Source organism: Marmota flaviventris, chromosome 14 (assembly GCF_047511675.1).
Source record: "Marmota flaviventris isolate mMarFla1 chromosome 14, mMarFla1.hap1, whole genome shotgun sequence".
In the NCBI taxonomy this organism is placed as follows: domain Eukaryota; kingdom Metazoa; phylum Chordata; class Mammalia; order Rodentia; family Sciuridae; genus Marmota; species Marmota flaviventris.
The window spans coordinates 75,955,425-75,978,679 of record NC_092511.1 but is presented as its reverse complement, the minus strand read 5'-3'; the positions used below and the strand labels follow the sequence as shown (position 1 = coordinate 75,978,679).

Sequence of the window (23,255 nt, the reverse complement as noted above, 5' to 3'; positions counted from 1 at the left end):
GAGTGTGTGTCTCTGTGTGTGTGTGTGTGTGTGTGTGTGTGTGTGAGAGAGAGAGAGAGAGAGAGAGAGAGAGAGAGAGAGGAGAGTCAAGGCCAGAGAGGGATTGAGTGGGAGATGGAGACAGGGATGCCTCCTCACAGGCCAAGAGAGGCACAAGAGAGAAGGAGAGATGGATGAACAGGGACCCACAGAGACATCTGCTGCTCCGATGAGAGTGAAAGGGAGAGACAGGCAGAGAGAGAGATTGACTCAGGGGGACCCTCACGGAGGAAGGCGGTGGGGAAGGAGGTAGAGACACAGGAGGGACCTTGCGGAGGTGGTGCAAAGAGAAAGGACCCAGGCAGAGACGCTCGATGGACTCTCCCACTCCCAGGATCTGGGTGTCAAGGTTCTGCTTGTGTGGCAGGAACGGGTGAGGGAGCGGGCCCCGCGGGTGGGCCCCGTGTTCTGGGGAAGGCGGGTGTCGCCCCCCCACACACCCCATCCTCCAGGCCGAGGGGTGGGGGGGTCGGTCGGGGTGCACATGGAGGGTCGTGGCCTGGACCTGGCTCGGCTCAGCGGGGTCTCATGGAGTGAGTGTCCTAGCGTCCCTGGGGAGAGCCAGGCCTGTGGGCCTTGTTGCAGGCGCTGGGCGCTGGTCGTCGGGAGGCCAGCCGCAGGCCTGAAGGGACAGCGACCGGCAGCCCAGGGCTGCGCCTGCGCCCTGGCCCGAGGGCCCGGGGGTCACGGCCTGTCTCTCGGGGCCACGCAAGTTAAAAGTGTGTGTGGGAAGGGGGCGCAAAAGCCTACAGCACCCGGTATTCCCAGGCGGTCTCCCATCCAAGTACTAACCAGGCCCGACCCTGCTTAGCTTCCGAGATCAGACGAGATCGGGCGCGTTCAGGGTGGTATGGCCGTAGACGGGGAGGGCCGCCCGGGGGCGCCTCAAGAGCCTGCTCCGGGTTCCACCCTTCAGTCCAGGGGACGGGAGGGGGGTGGAGGGGGGAAATCGGAGGGGGTGGTCGCAGGGGGCCTCCCTCGCCCGCCCCACAACAGCGCAGCCCAGCCCAACTCAACTCAAGGCTGGGGGCTCTCACGCTCCGCTCCGACCTGACTCCACCGGGCAGCGGCCCAGGGGTCCTGGGAGACTGGGACTGGCTGAGTCCCGCCTCCAACACCGCCCCTCTCCACCTGGCTCCACCTACCGCGAGCCCCACCAAGCGCCCGCAGGGATCGCACCGCCCCGCCCCGGCCTGGCGTGGCCTGGCGTGGCCTGGCCTCCTCCGCCGCTCCTCGCCAAGGCCCAGGCCTCCCGCGACCCCAACCCCCCCACGGACCCCCGGCCCCCCACCGCCACGCCCACCCCGCCTTTCGCCAGGCGGAGAAGCCCAGAAGCCCTGGCCGTTTCAGTGTCCCGCGCGCGCGAACCTAGCCTAGCCTAGCCCGGAGCCCAGAGAGCCAGGGGCGGAGAGGCAGGCGGGCACCCCCCTCGGACACCCCAGGGACCCTGACACAGGCCCAGCGCCCCAGGCGGAAATGCAGTCCGACTGGGCAATGGCCAGCCGCCGGCCACCCACGTCCCCTGAGCGTGCCTGGCGAGTGGAGCCACGCACAGGGAGGGCAGGAGGGAGGAACACACTCAGGGACTCAGGGAAAACCGGGCAGAGGGTGGCCGGGGGCAGCGGCCCGCTGGCTCCCAGTCAGTCAGTCGCCCGGCCAGGCTCAGAAGTGCGCCGCTGGGGTCGTGCCTCGCCCTGAGTTTCGGGCCCACTCTGCAAAGCCACCGCAGTCACCCCCTTCGGACCCAATGCCAAGGTCGGAGGGCTCTGCGCCTTGTTGGTACCAGTCAACGACCAGCACGTGCACAGCACCGCCCTGAGGAAGGGCATAGACCCCTCTGTCCAGTGTCCAGGAAAGGACCGCCTGTGGAAGAAGCACCCTGATTCAAACCCCTGTGGGAGCTTAGTCGGCGGCCTCACCAGACGGAAAGCCCCCTCCCCTGCAAGCATTGCAGGGGGGAGAGGGGGGAGGGAGGGGAGCGGTGGTTGCGTTGCGGGGACACGCGCCCACCGGGTCGTCAGGCCCTGCGTCTTGTCCTGTCCTCTGCAGGTGGACCGGTGACCGCGACCAAGGGGCCTCTGCTTCCCTGTCCCCACCGGCCAGGCTTCAACTCCTCTTGGCACCTGGTCCTCCATGGCAACCCCCTGGCCCCGAACCGCTTGCCTGCTCTGAAGGCTGCTTCCTCCTCTTTCAGGAGCGCCTGCCCTCTTTTGCCATCTGCTCTCTTGCTTGGCTCTCAGCGCAGACTCCTAAGACCCTGTGGCCTCCTCGGCCCTCTCTCAGCCTCTGCTGAGCACACACCCTGAAGTCCTGCGCGCACTTCAAGGGTGATGTGTGAATCCACTCTTACATCCATGGGAAGTTAGATGGGAGATGAGAGAACCTGTGACTGCCCAGTCTCCAGGCTACCATGGACCTGGTGACTTGCAGCCCAGAGTGAGTTGGCTGGGGTTGGGTGGGGGGTAGAGGGGTGAGTGTGTGTCTCTGTGTGTGTGTGTGTGTGTGTGTGTGTGAGAGAGAGAGAGAGAGAGAGAGAGAGAGAGAGAGAGAGAGGAGAGTCAAGGCCAGAGAGGGATTGAGTGGGAGATGGAGACAGGGATGCCTCCTCACAGGCCAAGAGAGGCACAAGAGAGAAGGAGAGATGGATGAACAGGGACCCACAGAGACATCTGCTGCTCCGATGAGAGTGAAAGGGAGAGACAGGCAGAGAGAGAGATTGACTCAGGGGGACCCTCACGGAGGAAGGCGGTGGGGAAGGAGGTAGAGACACAGGAGGGACCTTGCGGAGGTGGTGCAAAGAGAAAGGACCCAGGCAGAGACGCTCGATGGACTCTCCCACTCCCAGGATCTGGGTGTCAAGGTTCTGCTTGTGTGGCAGGAACGGGTGAGGGAGCGGGCCCCGCGGGTGGGCCCCGTGTTCTGGGGAAGGCGGGTGTCGCCCCCCCACACACCCCATCCTCCAGGCCGAGGGGTGGGGGGGTCGGTCTGGGTGCACATGGAGGGTCGTGGCCTGGACCTGGCTCGGCTCAGCGGGGTCTCATGGAGTGAGTGTCCTAGCGTCCCTGGGGAGAGCCAGGCCTGTGGGCCTTGTTGCAGGCGCTGGGCGCTGGTCGTCGGGAGGCCAGCCGCAGGCCTGAAGGGACAGCGACCGGCAGCCCAGGGCTGCGCCTGCGCCCTGGCCCGAGGGCCCGGGGGTCACGGCCTGTCTCTCGGGGCCACGCAAGTTAAAAGTGTGTGTGGGAAGGGGGCGCAAAAGCCTACAGCACCCGGTATTCCCAGGCGGTCTCCCATCCAAGTACTAACCAGGCCCGACCCTGCTTAGCTTCCGAGATCAGACGAGATCGGGCGCGTTCAGGGTGGTATGGCCGTAGACGGGGAGGGCCGCCCGGGGGCGCCTCAAGAGCCTGCTCCGGGTTCCACCCTTCAGTCCAGGGGACGGGAGGGGGGTGGAGGGGGGAAATCGGAGGGGGTGGTCGCAGGGGGCCTCCCTCGCCCGCCCCACAACAGCGCAGCCCAGCCCAACTCAACTCAAGGCTGGGGGCTCTCACGCTCCGCTCCGACCTGACTCCACCGGGCAGCGGCCCAGGGGTCCTGGGAGACTGGGACTGGCTGAGTCCCGCCTCCAACACCGCCCCTCTCCACCTGGCTCCACCTACCGCGAGCCCCACCAAGCGCCCGCAGGGATCGCACCGCCCCGCCCCGGCCTGGCGTGGCCTGGCGTGGCCTGGCCTCCTCCGCCGCTCCTCGCCAAGGCCCAGGCCTCCCGCGACCCCAACCCCCCCACGGCCCCCCGGCCCCCCACCGCCACGCCCACCCCGCCTTTCGCCAGGCGGAGAAGCCCAGAAGCCCTGGCCGTTTCAGTGTCCCGCGCGCGCGAACCTAGCCTAGCCTAGCCCGGAGCCCAGAGAGCCAGGGGCGGAGAGGCAGGCGGGCACCCCCCTCGGACACCCCAGGGACCCTGACACAGGCCCAGCGCCCCAGGCGGAAATGCAGTCCGACTGGGCAATGGCCAGCCGCCGGCCACACACGTCCCCTGAGCGTGCCTGGCGAGTGGAGCCACGCACAGGGAGGGCAGGAGGGAGGAACACACTCAGGGACTCAGGGAAAACCGGGCAGAGGGTGGCCGGGGGCAGCGGCCCGCTGGCTCCCAGTCAGTCAGTCGCCCGGCCAGGCTCAGAAGTGCGCCGCTGGGGTCGTGCCTCGCCCTGAGTTTCGGGCCCACTCTGCAAAGCCACCGCAGTCACCCCCTTCGGACCCAATGCCAAGGTCGGAGGGCTCTGCGCCTTGTTGGTACCAGTCAACGACCAGCACGTGCACAGCACCGCCCTGAGGAAGGGCATAGACCCCTCTGTCCAGTGTCCAGGAAAGGACCGCCTGTGGAAGAAGCACCCTGATTCAAACCCCTGTGGGAGCTTAGTCGGCGGCCTCACCAGACGGAAAGCCCCCTCCCCTGCAAGCATTGCAGGGGGGAGAGGGGGGAGGGAGGGGAGCGGTGGTTGCGTTGCGGGGACACGCGCCCACCGGGTCGTCAGGCCCTGCGTCTTGTCCTGTCCTCTGCAGGTGGACCGGTGACCGCGACCAAGGGGCCTCTGCTTCCCTGTCCCCACCGGCCAGGCTTCAACTCCTCTTGGCACCTGGTCCTCCATGGCAACCCCCTGGCCCCGAACCGCTTGCCTGCTCTGAAGGCTGCTTCCTCCTCTTTCAGGAGCGCCTGCCCTCTTTTGCCATCTGCTCTCTTGCTTGGCTCTCAGCGCAGACTCCTAAGACCCTGTGGCCTCCTCGGCCCTCTCTCAGCCTCTGCTGAGCACACACCCTGAAGTCCTGCGCGCACTTCAAGGGTGATGTGTGAATCCACTCTTACATCCATGGGAAGTTAGATGGGAGATGAGAGAACCTGTGACTGCCCAGTCTCCAGGCTACCATGGACCTGGTGACTTGCAGCCCAGAGTGAGTTGGCTGGGGTTGGGTGGGGGGTAGAGGGGTGAGTGTGTGTCTCTGTGTGTGTGTGTGTGTGTGTGAGAGAGAGAGAGAGAGAGAGAGAGAGAGAGAGAGAGGAGAGTCAAGGCCAGAGAGGGATTGAGTGGGAGATGGAGACAGGGATGCCTCCTCACAGGCCAAGAGAGGCACAAGAGAGAAGGAGAGATGGATGAACAGGGACCCACAGAGACATCTGCTGCTCCGATGAGAGTGAAAGGGAGAGACAGGCAGAGAGAGAGATTGACTCAGGGGGACCCTCACGGAGGAAGGCGGTGGGGAAGGAGGTAGAGACACAGGAGGGACCTTGCGGAGGTGGTGCAAAGAGAAAGGACCCAGGCAGAGACGCTCGATGGACTCTCCCACTCCCAGGATCTGGGTGTCAAGGTTCTGCTTGTGTGGCAGGAACGGGTGAGGGAGCGGGCCCCGCGGGTGGGCCCCGTGTTCTGGGGAAGGCGGGTGTCGCCCCCCCACACACCCCATCCTCCAGGCCGAGGGGTGGGGGGGTCGGTCTGGGTGCACATGGAGGGTCGTGGCCTGGACCTGGCTCGGCTCAGCGGGGTCTCATGGAGTGAGTGTCCTAGCGTCCCTGGGGAGAGCCAGGCCTGTGGGCCTTGTTGCAGGCGCTGGGCGCTGGTCGTCGGGAGGCCAGCCGCAGGCCTGAAGGGACAGCGACCGGCAGCCCAGGGCTGCGCCTGCGCCCTGGCCCGAGGGCCCGGGGGTCACGGCCTGTCTCTCGGGGCCACGCAAGTTAAAAGTGTGTGTGGGAAGGGGGCGCAAAAGCCTACAGCACCCGGTATTCCCAGGCGGTCTCCCATCCAAGTACTAACCAGGCCCGACCCTGCTTAGCTTCCGAGATCAGACGAGATCGGGCGCGTTCAGGGTGGTATGGCCGTAGACGGGGAGGGCCGCCCGGGGGCGCCTCAAGAGCCTGCTCCGGGTTCCACCCTTCAGTCCAGGGGACGGGAGGGGGGTGGAGGGGGGAAATCGGAGGGGGTGGTCGCAGGGGGCCTCCCTCGCCCGCCCCACAACAGCGCAGCCCAGCCCAACTCAACTCAAGGCTGGGGGCTCTCACGCTCCGCTCCGACCTGACTCCACCGGGCAGCGGCCCAGGGGTCCTGGGAGACTGGGACTGGCTGAGTCCCGCCTCCAACACCGCCCCTCTCCACCTGGCTCCACCTACCGCGAGCCCCACCAAGCGCCCGCAGGGATCGCACCGCCCCGCCCCGGCCTGGCGTGGCCTGGCGTGGCCTGGCCTCCTCCGCCGCTCCTCGCCAAGGCCCAGGCCTCCCGCGACCCCAACCCCCCCACGGACCCCCGGCCCCCCACCGCCACGCCCACCCCGCCTTTCGCCAGGCGGAGAAGCCCAGAAGCCCTGGCCGTTTCAGTGTCCGGCGCGCGCGAACCTAGCCTAGCCTAGCCCGGAGCCCAGAGAGCCAGGGGCGGAGAGGCAGGCGGGCACCCCCCTCGGACACCCCAGGGACCCTGACACAGGCCCAGCGCCCCAGGCGGAAATGCAGTCCGACTGGGCAATGGCCAGCCGCCGGCCACACACGTCCCCTGAGCGTGCCTGGCGAGTGGAGCCACGCACAGGGAGGGCAGGAGGGAGGAACACACTCAGGGACTCAGGGAAAACCGGGCAGAGGGTGGCCGGGGGCAGCGGCCCGCTGGCTCCCAGTCAGTCAGTCGCCCGGCCAGGCTCAGAAGTGCGCCGCTGGGGTCGTGCCTCGCCCTGAGTTTCGGGCCCACTCTGCAAAGCCACCGCAGTCACCCCCTTCGGACCCAATGCCAAGGTCGGAGGGCTCTGCGCCTTGTTGGTACCAGTCAACGACCAGCACGTGCACAGCACCGCCCTGAGGAAGGGCATAGACCCCTCTGTCCAGTGTCCAGGAAAGGACCGCCTGTGGAAGAAGCACCCTGATTCAAACCCCTGTGGGAGCTTAGTCGGCGGCCTCACCAGACGGAAAGCCCCCTCCCCTGCAAGCATTGCAGGGGGGAGAGGGGGGAGGGAGGGGAGCGGTGGTTGCGTTGCGGGGACACGCGCCCACCGGGTCGTCAGGCCCTGCGTCTTGTCCTGTCCTCTGCAGGTGGACCGGTGACCGCGACCAAGGGGCCTCTGCTTCCCTGTCCCCACCGGCCAGGCTTCAACTCCTCTTGGCACCTGGTCCTCCATGGCAACCCCCTGGCCCCGAACCGCTTGCCTGCTCTGAAGGCTGCTTCCTCCTCTTTCAGGAGCGCCTGCCCTCTTTTGCCATCTGCTCTCTTGCTTGGCTCTCAGCGCAGACTCCTAAGACCCTGTGGCCTCCTCGGCCCTCTCTCAGCCTCTGCTGAGCACACACCCTGAAGTCCTGCGCGCACTTCAAGGGTGATGTGTGAATCCACTCTTACATCCATGGGAAGTTAGATGGGAGATGAGAGAACCTGTGACTGCCCAGTCTCCAGGCTACCATGGACCTGGTGACTTGCAGCCCAGAGTGAGTTGGCTGGGGTTGGGTGGGGGGTAGAGGGGTGAGTGTGTGTCTCTGTGTGTGTGTGTGTGTGTGTGTGAGAGAGAGAGAGAGAGAGAGAGAGAGAGAGAGAGAGAGGAGAGTCAAGGCCAGAGAGGGATTGAGTGGGAGATGGAGACAGGGATGCCTCCTCACAGGCCAAGAGAGGCACAAGAGAGAAGGAGAGATGGATGAACAGGGACCCACAGAGACATCTGCTGCTCCGATGAGAGTGAAAGGGAGAGACAGGCAGAGAGAGAGATTGACTCAGGGGGACCCTCACGGAGGAAGGCGGTGGGGAAGGAGGTAGAGACACAGGAGGGACCTTGCGGAGGTGGTGCAAAGAGAAAGGACCCAGGCAGAGACGCTCGATGGACTCTCCCACTCCCAGGATCTGGGTGTCAATGTTCTGCTTGTGTGGCAGGAACGGGTGAGGGAGCGGGCCCCGCGGGTGGGCCCCGTGTTCTGGGGAAGGCGGGTGTCGCCCCCCCACACACCCCATCCTCCAGGCCGAGGGGTGGGGGGGTCGGTCTGGGTGCACATGGAGGGTCGTGGCCTGGACCTGGCTCGGCTCAGCGGGGTCTCATGGAGTGAGTGTCCTAGCGTCCCTGGGGAGAGCCAGGCCTGTGGGCCTTGTTGCAGGCGCTGGGCGCTGGTCGTCGGGAGGCCAGCCGCAGGCCTGAAGGGACAGCGACCGGCAGCCCAGGGCTGCGCCTGCGCCCTGGCCCGAGGGCCCGGGGGTCACGGCCTGTCTCTCGGGGCCACGCAAGTTAAAAGTGTGTGTGGGAAGGGGGCGCAAAAGCCTACAGCACCCGGTATTCCCAGGCGGTCTCCCATCCAAGTACTAACCAGGCCCGACCCTGCTTAGCTTCCGAGATCAGACGAGATCGGGCGCGTTCAGGGTGGTATGGCCGTAGACGGGGAGGGCCGCCCGGGGGCGCCTCAAGAGCCTGCTCCGGGTTCCACCCTTCAGTCCAGGGGACGGGAGGGGGGTGGAGGGGGGAAATCGGAGGGGGTGGTCGCAGGGGGCCTCCCTCGCCCGCCCCACAACAGCGCAGCCCAGCCCAACTCAACTCAAGGCTGGGGGCTCTCACGCTCCGCTCCGACCTGACTCCACCGGGCAGCGGCCCAGGGGTCCTGGGAGACTGGGACTGGCTGAGTCCCGCCTCCAACACCGCCCCTCTCCACCTGGCTCCACCTACCGCGAGCCCCACCAAGCGCCCGCAGGGATCGCACCGCCCCGCCCCGGCCTGGCGTGGCCTGGCGTGGCCTGGCCTCCTCCGCCGCTCCTCGCCAAGGCCCAGGCCTCCCGCGACCCCAACCCCCCCACGGACCCCCGGCCCCCCACCGCCACGCCCACCCCGCCTTTCGCCAGGCGGAGAAGCCCAGAAGCCCTGGCCGTTTCAGTGTCCCGCGCGCGCGAACCTAGCCTAGCCTAGCCCGGAGCCCAGAGAGCCAGGGGCGGAGAGGCAGGCGGGCACCCCCCTCGGACACCCCAGGGACCCTGACACAGGCCCAGCGCCCCAGGCGGAAATGCAGTCCGACTGGGCAATGGCCAGCCGCCGGCCACACACGTCCCCTGAGCGTGCCTGGCGAGTGGAGCCACGCACAGGGAGGGCAGGAGGGAGGAACACACTCAGGGACTCAGGGAAAACCGGGCAGAGGGTGGCCGGGGGCAGCGGCCCGCTGGCTCCCAGTCAGTCAGTCGCCCGGCCAGGCTCAGAAGTGCGCCGCTGGGGTCGTGCCTCGCCCTGAGTTTCGGGCCCACTCTGCAAAGCCACCGCAGTCACCCCCTTCGGACCCAATGCCAAGGTCGGAGGGCTCTGCGCCTTGTTGGTACCAGTCAACGACCAGCACGTGCACAGCACCGCCCTGAGGAAGGGCATAGACCCCTCTGTCCAGTGTCCAGGAAAGGACCGCCTGTGGAAGAAGCACCCTGATTCAAACCCCTGTGGGAGCTTAGTCGGCGGCCTCACCAGACGGAAAGCCCCCTCCCCTGCAAGCATTGCAGGGGGGAGAGGGGGGAGGGAGGGGAGCGGTGGTTGCGTTGCGGGGACACGCGCCCACCGGGTCGTCAGGCCCTGCGTCTTGTCCTGTCCTCTGCAGGTGGACCGGTGACCGCGACCAAGGGGCCTCTGCTTCCCTGTCCCCACCGGCCAGGCTTCAACTCCTCTTGGCACCTGGTCCTCCATGGCAACCCCCTGGCCCCGAACCGCTTGCCTGCTCTGAAGGCTGCTTCCTCCTCTTTCAGGAGCGCCTGCCCTCTTTTGCCATCTGCTCTCTTGCTTGGCTCTCAGCGCAGACTCCTAAGACCCTGTGGCCTCCTCGGCCCTCTCTCAGCCTCTGCTGAGCACACACCCTGAAGTCCTGCGCGCACTTCAAGGGTGATGTGTGAATCCACTCTTACATCCATGGGAAGTTAGATGGGAGATGAGAGAACCTGTGACTGCCCAGTCTCCAGGCTACCATGGACCTGGTGACTTGCAGCCCAGAGTGAGTTGGCTGGGGTTGGGTGGGGGGTAGAGGGGTGAGTGTGTGTCTCTGTGTGTGTGTGTGTGTGTGTGAGAGAGAGAGAGAGAGAGAGAGAGAGAGAGAGAGAGAGGAGAGTCAAGGCCAGAGAGGGATTGAGTGGGAGATGGAGACAGGGATGCCTCCTCACAGGCCAAGAGAGGCACAAGAGAGAAGGAGAGATGGATGAACAGGGACCCACAGAGACATCTGCTGCTCCGATGAGAGTGAAAGGGAGAGACAGGCAGAGAGAGAGATTGACTCAGGGGGACCCTCACGGAGGAAGGCGGTGGGGAAGGAGGTAGAGACACAGGAGGGACCTTGCGGAGGTGGTGCAAAGAGAAAGGACCCAGGCAGAGACGCTCGATGGACTCTCCCACTCCCAGGATCTGGGTGTCAAGGTTCTGCTTGTGTGGCAGGAACGGGTGAGGGAGCGGGCCCCGCGGGTGGGCCCCGTGTTCTGGGGAAGGCGGGTGTCGCCCCCCCACACACCCCATCCTCCAGGCCGAGGGGTGGGGGGGTCGGTCTGGGTGCACATGGAGGGTCGTGGCCTGGACCTGGCTCGGCTCAGCGGGGTCTCATGGAGTGAGTGTCCTAGCGTCCCTGGGGAGAGCCAGGCCTGTGGGCCTTGTTGCAGGCGCTGGGCGCTGGTCGTCGGGAGGCCAGCCGCAGGCCTGAAGGGACAGCGACCGGCAGCCCAGGGCTGCGCCTGCGCCCTGGCCCGAGGGCCCGGGGGTCACGGCCTGTCTCTCGGGGCCACGCAAGTTAAAAGTGTGTGTGGGAAGGGGGCGCAAAAGCCTACAGCACCCGGTATTCCCAGGCGGTCTCCCATCCAAGTACTAACCAGGCCCGACCCTGCTTAGCTTCCGAGATCAGACGAGATCGGGCGCGTTCAGGGTGGTATGGCCGTAGACGGGGAGGGCCGCCCGGGGGCGCCTCAAGAGCCTGCTCCGGGTTCCACCCTTCAGTCCAGGGGACGGGAGGGGGGTGGAGGGGGGAAATCGGAGGGGGTGGTCGCAGGGGGCCTCCCTCGCCCGCCCCACAACAGCGCAGCCCAGCCCAACTCAACTCAAGGCTGGGGGCTCTCACGCTCCGCTCCGACCTGACTCCACCGGGCAGCGGCCCAGGGGTCCTGGGAGACTGGGACTGGCTGAGTCCCGCCTCCAACACCGCCCCTCTCCACCTGGCTCCACCTACCGCGAGCCCCACCAAGCGCCCGCAGGGATCGCACCGCCCCGCCCCGGCCTGGCGTGGCCTGGCGTGGCCTGGCCTCCTCCGCCGCTCCTCGCCAAGGCCCAGGCCTCCCGCGACCCCAACCCCCCCACGGACCCCCGGCCCCCCACCGCCACGCCCACCCCGCCTTTCGCCAGGCGGAGAAGCCCAGAAGCCCTGGCCGTTTCAGTGTCCCGCGCGCGCGAACCTAGCCTAGCCTAGCCCGGAGCCCAGAGAGCCAGGGGCGGAGAGGCAGGCGGGCACCCCCCTCGGACACCCCAGGGACCCTGACACAGGCCCAGCGCCCCAGGCGGAAATGCAGTCCGACTGGGCAATGGCCAGCCGCCGGCCACACACGTCCCCTGAGCGTGCCTGGCGAGTGGAGCCACGCACAGGGAGGGCAGGAGGGAGGAACACACTCAGGGACTCAGGGAAAACCGGGCAGAGGGTGGCCGGGGGCAGCGGCCCGCTGGCTCCCAGTCAGTCAGTCGCCCGGCCAGGCTCAGAAGTGCGCCGCTGGGGTCGTGCCTCGCCCTGAGTTTCGGGCCCACTCTGCAAAGCCACCGCAGTCACCCCCTTCGGACCCAATGCCAAGGTCGGAGGGCTCTGCGCCTTGTTGGTACCAGTCAACGACCAGCACGTGCACAGCACCGCCCTGAGGAAGGGCATAGACCCCTCTGTCCAGTGTCCAGGAAAGGACCGCCTGTGGAAGAAGCACCCTGATTCAAACCCCTGTGGGAGCTTAGTCGGCGGCCTCACCAGACGGAAAGCCCCCTCCCCTGCAAGCATTGCAGGGGGGAGAGGGGGGAGGGAGGGGAGCGGTGGTTGCGTTGCGGGGACACGCGCCCACCGGGTCGTCAGGCCCTGCGTCTTGTCCTGTCCTCTGCAGGTGGACCGGTGACCGCGACCAAGGGGCCTCTGCTTCCCTGTCCCCACCGGCCAGGCTTCAACTCCTCTTGGCACCTGGTCCTCCATGGCAACCCCCTGGCCCCGAACCGCTTGCCTGCTCTGAAGGCTGCTTCCTCCTCTTTCAGGAGCGCCTGCCCTCTTTTGCCATCTGCTCTCTTGCTTGGCTCTCAGCGCAGACTCCTAAGACCCTGTGGCCTCCTCGGCCCTCTCTCAGCCTCTGCTGAGCACACACCCTGAAGTCCTGCGCGCACTTCAAGGGTGATGTGTGAATCCACTCTTACATCCATGGGAAGTTAGATGGGAGATGAGAGAACCTGTGACTGCCCAGTCTCCAGGCTACCATGGACCTGGTGACTTGCAGCCCAGAGTGAGTTGGCTGGGGTTGGGTGGGGGGTAGAGGGGTGAGTGTGTGTCTCTGTGTGTGTGTGTGTGTGTGTGTGTGTGAGAGAGAGAGAGCGAGAGAGAGAGAGAGAGAGAGAGAGAGAGAGAGGAGAGTCAAGGCCAGAGAGGGATTGAGTGGGAGATGGAGACAGGGATGCCTCCTCACAGGCCAAGAGAGGCACAAGAGAGAAGGAGAGATGGATGAACAGGGACCCACAGAGACATCTGCTGCTCCGATGAGAGTGAAAGGGAGAGACAGGCAGAGAGAGAGATTGACTCAGGGGGACCCTCACGGAGGAAGGCGGTGGGGAAGGAGGTAGAGACACAGGAGGGACCTTGCGGAGGTGGTGCAAAGAGAAAGGACCCAGGCAGAGACGCTCGATGGACTCTCCCACTCCCAGGATCTGGGTGTCAAGGTTCTGCTTGTGTGGCAGGAACGGGTGAGGGAGCGGGCCCCGCGGGTGGGCCCCGTGTTCTGGGGAAGGCGGGTGTCGCCCCCCCACACACCCCATCCTCCAGGCCGAGGGGTGGGGGGGTCGGTCTGGGTGCACATGGAGGGTCGTGGCCTGGACCTGGCTCGGCTCAGCGGGGTCTCATGGAGTGAGTGTCCTAGCGTCCCTGGGGAGAGCCAGGCCTGTGGGCCTTGTTGCAGGCGCTGGGCGCTGGTCGTCGGGAGGCCAGCCGCAGGCCTGAAGGGACAGCGACCGGCAGCCCAGGGCTGCGCCTGCGCCCTGGCCCGAGGGCCCGGGGGTCACGGCCTGTCTCTCGGGGCCACGCAAGTTAAAAGTGTGTGTGGGAAGGGGGCGCAAAAGCCTACAGCACCCGGTATTCCCAGGCGGTCTCCCATCCAAGTACTAACCAGGCCCGACCCTGCTTAGCTTCCGAGATCAGACGAGATCGGGCGCGTTCAGGGTGGTATGGCCGTAGACGGGGAGGGCCGCCCGGGGGCGCCTCAAGAGCCTGCTCCGGGTTCCACCCTTCAGTCCAGGGGACGGGAGGGGGGTGGAGGGGGGAAATCGGAGGGGGTGGTCGCAGGGGGCCTCCCTCGCCCGCCCCACAACAGCGCAGCCCAGCCCAACTCAACTCAAGGCTGGGGGCTCTCACGCTCCGCTCCGACCTGACTCCACCGGGCAGCGGCCCAGGGGTCCTGGGAGACTGGGACTGGCTGAGTCCCGCCTCCAACACCGCCGCTCTCCACCTGGCTCCACTTACTGCGAGCCCCACCAAGCGCCCGCAGGGATCGCACCGCCCCGCCCCGGCCTGGCGTGGCCTGGCGTGGCCTGGCCTCCTCCGCCGCTCCTCGCCAAGGCCCAGGCCTCCCGCGACCCCAACCCCCCCACGGACCCCCGGCCCCCCACCGCCACGCCCACCCCGCCTTTCGCCAGGCGGAGAAGCCCAGAAGCCCTGGCCGTTTCAGTGTCCCGCGCGCGCGAACCTAGCCTAGCCTAGCCCGGAGCCCAGAGAGCCAGGGGCGGAGAGGCAGGCGGGCACCCCCCTCGGACACCCCAGGGACCCTGACACAGGCCCAGCGCCCCAGGCGGAAATGCAGTCCGACTGGGCAATGGCCAGCCGCCGGCCACACACGTCCCCTGAGCGTGCCTGGCGAGTGGAGCCACGCACAGGGAGGGCAGGAGGGAGGAACACACTCAGGGACTCAGGGAAAACCGGGCAGAGGGTGGCCGGGGGCAGCGGCCCGCTGGCTCCCAGTCAGTCAGTCGCCCGGCCAGGCTCAGAAGTGCGCCGCTGGGGTCGTGCCTCGCCCTGAGTTTCGGGCCCACTCTGCAAAGCCACCGCAGTCACCCCCTTCGGACCCAATGCCAAGGTCGGAGGGCTCTGCGCCTTGTTGGTACCAGTCAACGACCAGCACGTGCACAGCACCGCCCTGAGGAAGGGCATAGACCCCTCTGTCCAGTGTCCAGGAAAGGACCGCCTGTGGAAGAAGCACCCTGATTCAAACCCCTGTGGGAGCTTAGTCGGCGGCCTCACCAGACGGAAAGCCCCCTCCCCTGCAAGCATTGCAGGGGGGAGAGGGGGGAGGGAGGGGAGCGGTGGTTGCGTTGCGGGGACACGCGCCCACCGGGTCGTCAGGCCCTGCGTCTTGTCCTGTCCTCTGCAGGTGGACCGGTGACCGCGACCAAGGGGCCTCTGCTTCCCTGTCCCCACCGGCCAGGCTTCAACTCCTCTTGGCACCTGGTCCTCCATGGCAACCCCCTGGCCCCGAACCGCTTGCCTGCTCTGAAGGCTGCTTCCTCCTCTTTCAGGAGCGCCTGCCCTCTTTTGCCATCTGCTCTCTTGCTTGGCTCTCAGCGCAGACTCCTAAGACCCTGTGGCCTCCTCGGCCCTCTCTCAGCCTCTGCTGAGCACACACCCTGAAGTCCTGCGCGCACTTCAAGGGTGATGTGTGAATCCACTCTTACATCCATGGGAAGTTAGATGGGAGATGAGAGAACCTGTGACTGCCCAGTCTCCAGGCTACCATGGACCTGGTGACTTGCAGCCCAGAGTGAGTTGGCTGGGGTTGGGTGGGGGGTAGAGGGGTGAGTGTGTGTCTCTGTGTGTGTGTGTGTGTGTGTGTGTGTGAGAGAGAGAGAGCGAGAGAGAGAGAGAGAGAGAGAGAGAGAGAGAGGAGAGTCAAGGCCAGAGAGGGATTGAGTGGGAGATGGAGACAGGGATGCCTCCTCACAGGCCAAGAGAGGCACAAGAGAGAAGGAGAGATGGATGAACAGGGACCCACAGAGACATCTGCTGCTCCGATGAGAGTGAAAGGGAGAGACAGGCAGAGAGAGAGATTGACTCAGGGGGACCCTCACGGAGGAAGGCGGTGGGGAAGGAGGTAGAGACACAGGAGGGACCTTGCGGAGGTGGTGCAAAGAGAAAGGACCCAGGCAGAGACGCTCGATGGACTCTCCCACTCCCAGGATCTGGGTGTCAAGGTTCTGCTTGTGTGGCAGGAACGGGTGAGGGAGCGGGCCCCGCGGGTGGGCCCCGTGTTCTGGGGAAGGCGGGTGTCGCCCCCCCACACACCCCATCCTCCAGGCCGAGGGGTGGGGGGGTCGGTCTGGGTGCACATGGAGGGTCGTGGCCTGGACCTGGCTCGGCTCAGCGGGGTCTCATGGAGTGAGTGTCCTAGCGTCCCTGGGGAGAGCCAGGCCTGTGGGCCTTGTTGCAGGCGCTGGGCGCTGGTCGTCGGGAGGCCAGCCGCAGGCCTGAAGGGACAGCGACCGGCAGCCCAGGGCTGCGCCTGCGCCCTGGCCCGAGGGCCCGGGGGTCACGGCCTGTCTCTCGGGGCCACGCAAGTTAAAAGTGTGTGTGGGAAGGGGGCGCAAAAGCCTACAGCACCCGGTATTCCCAGGCGGTCTCCCATCCAAGTACTAACCAGGCCCGACCCTGCTTAGCTTCCGAGATCAGACGAGATCGGGCGCGTTCAGGGTGGTATGGCCGTAGACGGGGAGGGCCGCCCGGGGGCGCCTCAAGAGCCTGCTCCGGGTTCCACCCTTCAGTCCAGGGGACGGGAGGGGGGTGGAGGGGGGAAATCGGAGGGGGTGGTCGCAGGGGGCCTCCCTCGCCCGCCCCACAACAGCGCAGCCCAGCCGAACTCAACTCAAGGCTGGGGGCTCTCACGCTCCGCTCCGACCTGACTCCACCGGGCAGCGGCCCAGGGGTCCTGGGAGACTGGGACTGGCTGAGTCCCGCCTCCAACACCGCCCCTCTCCACCTGGCTCCACCTACCGCGAGCCCCACCAAGCGCCCGCAGGGATCGCACCGCCCCGCCCCGGCCTGGCGTGGCCTGGCGTGGCCTGGCCTCCTCCGCCGCTCCTCGCCAAGGCCCAGGCCTCCCGCGACCCCAACCCCCCCACGGCCCCCCGGCCCCCCACCGCCACGCCCACCCCGCCTTTCGCCAGGCGGAGAAGCCCAGAAGCCCTGGCCGTTTCAGTGTCCCGCGCGCGCGAACCTAGCCTAGCCTAGCCCGGAGCCCAGAGAGCCAGGGGCGGAGAGGCAGGCGGGCACCCCCCTCGGACACCCCAGGGACCCTGACACAGGCCCAGCGCCCCAGGCGGAAATGCAGTCCGACTGGGCAATGGCCAGCCGCCGGCCACACACGTCCCCTGAGCGTGCCTGGCGAGTGGAGCCACGCACAGGGAGGGCAGGAGGGAGGAACACACTCAGGGACTCAGGGAAAACCGGGCAGAGGGTGGCCGGGGGCAGCGGCCCGCTGGCTCCCAGTCAGTCAGTCGCCCGGCCAGGCTCAGAAGTGCGCCGCTGGGGTCGTGCCTCGCCCTGAGTTTCGGGCCCACTCTGCAAAGCCACCGCAGTCACCCCCTTCGGACCCAATGCCAAGGTCGGAGGGCTCTGCGCCTTGTTGGTACCAGTCAACGACCAGCACGTGCACAGCACCGCCCTGAGGAAGGGCATAGACCCCTCTGTCCAGTGTCCAGGAAAGGACCGCCTGTGGAAGAAGCACCCTGATTCAAACCCCTGTGGGAGCTTAGTCGGCGGCCTCACCAGACGGAAAGCCCCCTCCCCTGCAAGCATTGCAGGGGGGAGAGGGGGGAGGGAGGGGAGCGGTGGTTGCGTTGCGGGGACACGCGCCCACCGGGTCGTCAGGCCCTGCGTCTTGTCCTGTCCTCTGCAGGTGGACCGGTGACCGCGACCAAGGGGCCTCTGCTTCCCTGTCCCCACCGGCCAGGCTTCAACTCCTCTTGGCACCTGGTCCTCCATGGCAACCCCCTGGCCCCGAACCGCTTGCCTGCTCTGAAGGCTGCTTCCTCCTCTTTCAGGAGCGCCTGCCCTCTTTTGCCATCTGCTCTCTTGCTTGGCTCTCAGCGCAGACTCCTAAGACCCTGTGGCCTCCTCGGCCCTCTCTCAGCCTCTGCTGAGCACACACCCTGAAGTCCTGCGCGCACTTCAAGGGTGATGTGTGAATCCACTCTTACATCCATGGGAAGTTAGATGGGAGATGAGAGAACCTGTGACTGCCCAGTCTCCAGGCTACCATGGACCTGGTGACTTGCAGCCCAGAGTGAGTTGGCTGGGGTTGGGTGGGGGGTAGAGGGGTGAGTGTGTGTCTCTGTGTGTGTGTGTGTGTGTGTGTGTGTGAGAGAGAGAGAGCGAGAGAGAGAGAGAGAGAGAGAGAGAGAGAGAGGAGAGTCAAGGCCAGAGAGGGATTGAGTGGGAGATGGAGACAGGGATGCCTCCTCACAGGCCAAGAGAGGCACAAGAGAGAAGGAGAGATGGATGAACAGGGACCCACAGAGACATCTGCTGCTCCGATGAGAGTGAAAGGGAGAGACAGGCAGAGAGAGAGATTGACTCAGGGGGACCCTCACGGAGGAAGGCGGTGGGGAAGGAGGTAGAGACACAGGAGGGACCTTGCGGAGGTGGTGCAAAGAGAAAGGACCCAGGCAGAGACGCTCGATGGACTCTCCCACTCCCAGGATCTGGGTGTCAAGGTTCTGCTTGTGTGGCAGGAACGGGTGAGGGAGCGGGCCCCGCGGGTGGGCCCCGTGTTCTGGGGAAGGCGGGTGTCGCCCCCCCACACACCCCATCCTCCAGGCCGAGGGGTGGGGGGGTCGGTCTGGGTGCACATGGAGGGTCGTGGCCTGGACCTGGCTCGGCTCAGCGGGGTCTCATGGAGTGAGTGTCCTAGCGTCCCTGGGGAGAGCCAGGCCTGTGGGCCTTGTTGCAGGCGCTGGGCGCTGGTCGTCGGGAGGCCAGCCGCAGGCCTGAAGGGACAGCGACCGGCAGCCCAGGGCTGCGCCTGCGCCCTGGCCCGAGGGCCCGGGGGTCACGGCCTGTCTCTCGGGGCCACGCAAGTTAAAAGTGTGTGTGGGAAGGGGGCGCAAAAGCCTACAGCACCCGGTATTCCCAGGCGGTCTCCCATCCAAGTACTAACCAGGCCCGACCCTGCTTAGCTTCCGAGATCAGACGAGATCGGGCGCGTTCAGGGTGGTATGGCCGTAGACGGGGAGGGCCGCCCGGGGGCGCCTCAAGAGCCTGCTCCGGGTTCCACCCTTCAGTCCAGGGGACGGGAGGGGGGTGGAGGGGGGAAATCGGAGGGGGTGGTCGCAGGGGGCCTCCCTCGCCCGCCCCACAACAGCGCAGCCCAGCCGAACTCAACTCAAGGCTGGGGGCTCTCACGCTCCGCTCCGACCTGACTCCACCGGGCAGCGGCCCAGGGGTCCTGGGAGACTGGGACTGGCTGAGTCCCGCCTCCAACACCGCCCCTCTCCACCTGGCTCCACCTACCGCGAGCCCCACCAAGCGCCCGCAGGGATCGCACCGCCCCGCCCCGGCCTGGCGTGGCCTGGCGTGGCCTGGCCTCCTCCGCCGCTCCTCGCCAAGGCCCAGGCCTCCCGCGACCCCAACCCCCCCACGGCCCCCCGGCCCCCCACCGCCACGCCCACCCCGCCTTTCGCCAGGCGGAGAAGCCCAGAAGCCCTGGCCGTTTCAGTGTCCCGCGCGCGCGAACCTAGCCTAGCCTAGCCCGGAGCCCAGAGAGCCAGGGGCGGAGAGGCAGGCGGGCACCCCCCTCGGACACCCCAGGGACCCTGACACAGGCCCAGCGCCCCAGGCGGAAATGCAGTCCGACTGGGCAATGGCCAGCCGCCGGCCACACACGTCCCCTGAGCGTGCCTGGCGAGTGGAGCCACGCACAGGGAGGGCAGGAGGGAGGAACACACTCAGGGACTCAGGGAAAACCGGGCAGAGGGTGGCCGGGGGCAGCGGCCCGCTGGCTCCCAGTCAGTCAGTCGCCCGGCCAGGCTCAGAAGTGCGCCGCTGGGGTCGTGCCTCGCCCTGAGTTTCGGGCCCACTCTGCAAAGCCACCGCAGTCACCCCCTTCGGACCCAATGCCAAGGTCGGAGGGCTCTGCGCCTTGTTGGTACCAGTCAACGACCAGCACGTGCACAGCACCGCCCTGAGGAAGGGCATAGACCCCTCTGTCCAGTGTCCAGGAAAGGACCGCCTGTGGAAGAAGCACCCTGATTCAAACCCCTGTGGGAGCTTAGTCGGCGGCCTCACCAGACGGAAAGCCCCCTCCCCTGCAAGCATTGCAGGGGGGAGAGGGGGGAGGGAGGGGAGCGGTGGTTGCGTTGCGGGGACACGCGCCCACCGGGTCGTCAGGCCCTGCGTCTTGTCCTGTCCTCTGCAGGTGGACCGGTGACCGCGACCAAGGGGCCTCTGCTTCCCTGTCCCCACCGGCCAGGCTTCAACTCCTCTTGGCACCTGGTCCTCCATGGCAACCCCCTGGCCCCGAACCGCTTGCCTGCTCTGAAGGCTGCTTCCTCCTCTTTCAGGAGCGCCTGCCCTCTTTTGCCATCTGCTCTCTTGCTTGGCTCTCAGCGCAGACTCCTAAGACCCTGTGGCCTCCTCGGCCCTCTCTCAGCCTCTGCTGAGCACACACCCTGAAGTCCTGCGCGCACTTCAAGGGTGATGTGTGAATCCACTCTTACATCCATGGGAAGTTAGATGGGAGATGAGAGAACCTGTGACTGCCCAGTCTCCAGGCTACCATGGACCTGGTGACTTGCAGCCCAGAGTGAGTTGGCTGGGGTTGGGTGGGGGGTAGAGGGGTGAGTGTGTGTCTCTGTGTGTGTGTGTGTGTGTGTGTGTGTGAGAGAGAGAGAGAGAGAGAGAGAGAGAGAGAGAGAGAGAGAGGAGAGTCAAGGCCAGAGAGGGATTGAGTGGGAGATGGAGACAGGGATGCCTCCTCACAGGCCAAGAGAGGCACAAGAGAGAAGGAGAGATGGATGAACAGGGACCCACAGAGACATCTGCTGCTCCGATGAGAGTGAAAGGGAGAGACAGGCAGAGAGAGAGATTGACTCAGGGGGACCCTCACGGAGGAAGGCGGTGGGGAAGGAGGTAGAGACACAGGAGGGACCTTGCGGAGGTGGTGCAAAGAGAGAAGGACCCAGGCAGAGACGCTCGATGGACTCTCCCACTCCCAGGATCTGGGTGTCAAGGTTCTGCTTGTGTGGCAGGAACGGGTGAGGGAGCGGGCCCCGCGGGTGGGCCCCGTGTTCTGGGGAAGGCGGGTGTCGCCCCCCCACACACCCCATCCTCCAGGCCGAGGGGTGGGGGGGTCGGTCTGGGTGCACATGGAGGGTCGTGGCCTGGACCTGGCTCGGCTCAGCGGGGTCTCATGGAGTGAGTGTCCTAGCGTCCCTGGGGAGAGCCAGGCCTGTGGGCCTTGTTGCAGGCGCTGGGCGCTGGTCGTCGGGAGGCCAGCCGCAGGCCTGAAGGGACAGCGACCGGCAGCCCAGGGCTGCGCCTGCGCCCTGGCCCGAGGGCCCGGGGGTCACGGCCTGTCTCTCGGGGCCACGCAAGTTAAAAGTGTGTGTGGGAAGGGGGCGCAAAAGCCTACAGCACCCGGTATTCCCAGGCGGTCTCCCATCCAAGTACTAACCAGGCCCGACCCTGCTTAGCTTCCGAGATCAGACGAGATCGGGCGCGTTCAGGGTGGTATGGCCGTAGACGGGGAGGGCCGCCCGGGGGCGCCTCAAGAGCCTGCTCCGGGTTCCACCCTTCAGTCCAGGGGACGGGAGGGGGGTGGAGGGGGGAAATCGGAGGGGGTGGTCGCAGGGGGCCTCCCTCGCCCGCCCCACAACAGCGCAGCCCAGCCCAACTCAACTCAAGGCTGGGGGCTCTCACGCTCCGCTCCGACCTGACTCCACCGGGCAGCGGCCCAGGGGTCCTGGGAGACTGGGACTGGCTGAGTCCCGCCTCCAACACCGCCCCTCTCCACCTGGCTCCACCTACCGCGAGCCCCACCAAGCGCCCGCAGGGATCGCACCGCCCCGCCCCGGCCTGGCGTGGCCTGGCGTGGCCTGGCCTCCTCCGCCGCTCCTCGCCAAGGCCCAGGCCTCCCGCGACCCCAACCCCCCCACGGACCCCCGGCCCCCCACCGCCACGCCCACCCCGCCTTTCGCCAGGCGGAGAAGCCCAGAAGCCCTGGCCGTTTCAGTGTCCCGCGCGCGCGAACCTAGCCTAGCCTAGCCCGGAGCCCAGAGAGCCAGGGGCGGAGAGGCAGGCGGGCACCCCCCTCGGACACCCCAGGGACCCTGACACAGGCCCAGGGCCCCAGGCGGAAATGCAGTCCGACAGGGCAATGGCCAGCCGCCGGCCACACACGTCCCCTGAGCGTGCCTGGCGAGTGGAGCCACGCACAGGGAGGGCAGGAGGGAGGAACACACTCAGGGACTCAGGGAAAACCGGGCAGAGGGTGGCCGGGGGCAGCGGCCCGCTGGCTCCCAGTCAGTCAGTCGCCCGGCCAGGCTCAGAAGTGCGCCGCTGGGGTCGTGCCTCGCCCTGAGTTTCGGGCCCACTCTGCAAAGCCACCGCAGTCACCCCCTTCGGACCCAATGCCAAGGTCGGAGGGCTCTGCGCCTTGTTGGTACCAGTCAACGACCAGCACGTGCACAGCACCGCCCTGAGGAAGGGCATAGACCCCTCTGTCCAGTGTCCAGGAAAGGACCGCCTGTGGAAGAAGCACCCTGATTCAAACCCCTGTGGGAGCTTAGTCGGCGGCCTCACCAGACGGAAAGCCCCCTCCCCTGCAAGCATTGCAGGGGGGAGAGGGGGGAGGGAGGGGAGCGGTGGTTGCGTTGCGGGGACACGCGCCCACCGGGTCGTCAGGCCCTGCGTCTTGTCCTGTCCTCTGCAGGTGGACCGGTGACCGCGACCAAGGGGCCTCTGCTTCCCTGTCCCCACCGGCCAGGCTTCAACTCCTCTTGGCACCTGGTCCTCCATGGCAACCCCCTGGCCCCGAACCGCTTGCCTGCTCTGAAGGCTGCTTCCTCCTCTTTCAGGAGCGCCTGCCCTCTTTTGCCATCTGCTCTCTTGCTTGGCTCTCAGCGCAGACTCCTAAGACCCTGTGGCCTCCTCGGCCCTCTCTCAGCCTCTGCTGAGCACACACCCTGAAGTCCTGCGCGCACTTCAAGGGTGATGTGTGAATCCACTCTTACATCCATGGGAAGTTAGATGGGAGATGAGAGAACCTGTGACTGCCCAGTCTCCAGGCTACCATGGACCTGGTGACTTGCAGCCCAGAGTGAGTTGGCTGGGGTTGGGTGGGGGGTAGAGGGGTGAGTGTGTGTCTGTGTGTGTGTGTGTGTGTGTGTGTGTGAGAGAGAGAGAGAGAGAGAGAGAGAGAGAGAGAGAGAGAGAGGAGAGTCAAGGCCAGAGAGGGATTGAGTGGGAGATGGAGACAGGGATGCCTCCTCACAGGCCAAGAGAGGCACAAGAGAGAAGGAGAGATGGATGAACAGGGACCCACAGAGACATCTGCTGCTCCGATGAGAGTGAAAGGGAGAGACAGGCAGAGAGAGAGATTGACTCAGGGGGACCCTCACGGAGGAAGGCGGTGGGGAAGGAGGTAGAGACACAGGAGGGACCTTGCGGAGGTGGTGCAAAGAGAAAGGACCCAGGCAGAGACGCTCGATGGACTCTCCCACTCCCAGGATCTGGGTGTCAAGGTTCTGCTTGTGTGGCAGGAACGGGTGAGGGAGCGGGCCCCGCGGGTGGGCCCCGTGTTCTGGGGAAGGCGGGTGTCGCCCCCCCACACACCCCATCCTCCAGGCCGAGGGGTGGGGGGGTCGGTCTGGGTGCACATGGAGGGTCGTGGCCTGGACCTGGCTCGGCTCAGCGGGGTCTCATGGAGTGAGTGTCCTAGCGTCCCTGGGGAGAGCCAGGCCTGTGGGCCTTGTTGCAGGCGCTGGGCGCTGGTCGTCGGGAGGCCAGCCGCAG

General features: G+C 66.6%; 9 non-coding genes across 9 annotated transcripts; all 9 read right to left on the bottom strand.

Annotated features, from left to right (window-relative positions):
* Positions 1-782: 782 nt before the first annotated feature.
* LOC139701931 (5S ribosomal RNA) lies at positions 783-901 on the bottom strand. The gene has a single exon (XR_011704530.1). It is a non-coding gene; the product is annotated as a 5S ribosomal RNA (ribosomal RNA).
* Positions 902-3,293: 2,392 nt separating this feature from the next.
* LOC139701930 (5S ribosomal RNA) lies at positions 3,294-3,412 on the bottom strand. Its single transcript, XR_011704529.1, has one exon. It is a non-coding gene; the product is annotated as a 5S ribosomal RNA (ribosomal RNA).
* A 2,382-nt stretch (positions 3,413-5,794) lies between these two features.
* Positions 5,795-5,913, bottom strand: LOC139701929 (5S ribosomal RNA). Its single transcript, XR_011704528.1, has one exon. It is a non-coding gene; the product is annotated as a 5S ribosomal RNA (ribosomal RNA).
* Positions 5,914-8,299: 2,386 nt separating this feature from the next.
* LOC139701928 (5S ribosomal RNA) lies at positions 8,300-8,418 on the bottom strand. Its single transcript, XR_011704527.1, has one exon. It is a non-coding gene; the product is annotated as a 5S ribosomal RNA (ribosomal RNA).
* A 2,384-nt stretch (positions 8,419-10,802) lies between these two features.
* On the bottom strand, positions 10,803-10,921 carry LOC139701927 (5S ribosomal RNA). Its single transcript, XR_011704526.1, has one exon. It is a non-coding gene; the product is annotated as a 5S ribosomal RNA (ribosomal RNA).
* A 2,398-nt stretch (positions 10,922-13,319) lies between these two features.
* LOC139701925 (5S ribosomal RNA) lies at positions 13,320-13,438 on the bottom strand. Its single transcript, XR_011704524.1, has one exon. It is a non-coding gene; the product is annotated as a 5S ribosomal RNA (ribosomal RNA).
* A 2,398-nt stretch (positions 13,439-15,836) lies between these two features.
* LOC139701924 (5S ribosomal RNA) lies at positions 15,837-15,955 on the bottom strand. The gene has a single exon (XR_011704523.1). It is a non-coding gene; the product is annotated as a 5S ribosomal RNA (ribosomal RNA).
* A 2,398-nt stretch (positions 15,956-18,353) lies between these two features.
* Positions 18,354-18,472, bottom strand: LOC139701923 (5S ribosomal RNA). Its single transcript, XR_011704522.1, has one exon. It is a non-coding gene; the product is annotated as a 5S ribosomal RNA (ribosomal RNA).
* A 2,395-nt stretch (positions 18,473-20,867) lies between these two features.
* Positions 20,868-20,986, bottom strand: LOC139701922 (5S ribosomal RNA). Its single transcript, XR_011704521.1, has one exon. It is a non-coding gene; the product is annotated as a 5S ribosomal RNA (ribosomal RNA).
* Positions 20,987-23,255: the final 2,269 nt, after the last annotated feature.